This window comes from Cucurbita moschata, unplaced genomic scaffold (genome assembly GCF_002738365.1).
Source record: "Cucurbita moschata cultivar Rifu unplaced genomic scaffold, Cmos_1.0 Cmo_Scf00066, whole genome shotgun sequence".
Taxonomy (NCBI): Eukaryota; Viridiplantae; Streptophyta; class Magnoliopsida; order Cucurbitales; family Cucurbitaceae; genus Cucurbita; species Cucurbita moschata.
Window position 1 is genome coordinate 712418 of NW_019268582.1, and position 1286 is coordinate 713703.

The window sequence follows — 1286 nt, forward strand, 5'->3', positions numbered from 1 at the left end:
CATCAGCAATCTAACATTATCTATTTGCTTCTTTATGTTGATGACATTATTGTTACCGGCAACAACTCATCTCTTATTGACAGCTTTACTCGCAAGCTTCATTCTGAGTTTGCTACCAAAGATTTGAGTTCTCTTAGTTACTTTCTTGGTCTTGAAACTTCACCCACTTCTGATGGTCTCTTTATTAGTCAGTTAAAATATGCTCGAGATATTCTTACTCGTGCTCAGTTGCTCGATAGCAAACCAGTTCACACTCTCATGGTTGTTTCTCAACACCTAACTGCTGATGGTTCTCCTTTCTCTGATCCTACTCTCTACAGATCTCTTGTTGGCGCCCTTCAGTACTTGACTATTACGCGTCTAGATATTGCCTATGCTGTCAATTCTGTCAGTCAATTCTTGCATGCAGTACTTGACTATTACGCGTCTAGATATTGCCTATGCTGTCAATTCTGTCAGTCAATTCTTGCATGTCCCTATTGCAGATCACTTTCTTGCTGTCAAACGTATTCTTCGCTATGTCAAAGGAACACTCCACTTTGGTCTTACCTTTCGTCCATCCACTGTTCCTAGTACGCTAGTCGCTTATTCAGATGCTGACTGGGCTGGTTGTCCCGATACTCGTCGTTCTACATCCGGCTATTCTATTTATCTTGGTAACAATCTGGTTTCTTGGAGTGCCAAAAAGTAACCTACTGTCTCACGCTCCAGCTGTGAATCTGAGTATCGTGCTCTTGCCACAACCGCTGCTGAACTTCTTTGGGTTATGCATCTTTTGCATGACCTCAAGGTCCCTATTTCAAAGCAGCCCTTACTCTTATGTGACAACAAAAGTGCTATTTTTTTTTAGCTCTAATCCCGTTTCTCACAAGCGGGCCAAACATGTTGAACTAGATTATCATTTCCTTCGAGAACTTGTTATCGCTGGCAAACTTCGCACACAATATGTACCCTCTCATCTCCAAGTTGCTGACATCTTCACAAAGAGTATTTCTCGACCTCTCTTTGAATTTTTCAGATCCAAGCTTTACGTTCGTTCAAATCCGACGCTTAGCTTGCGGGGGGGGTGTTAAGGATAGTTGACCGTTCACTATAAGGCAAATATCTAGATATTTGCCTTACATTACGGGTTACCATATTTGCCCTCTTATTAAAGGCAAATATATTGCATTCATTTATTATTCTTTCCTTTTATTACTATTTCCATAATATTTGTAATTTACCATATTTCTGTATCCTGAAAATGATTATAAATAAGAGAACTCTCACCCCATTTAGGTGTGGTG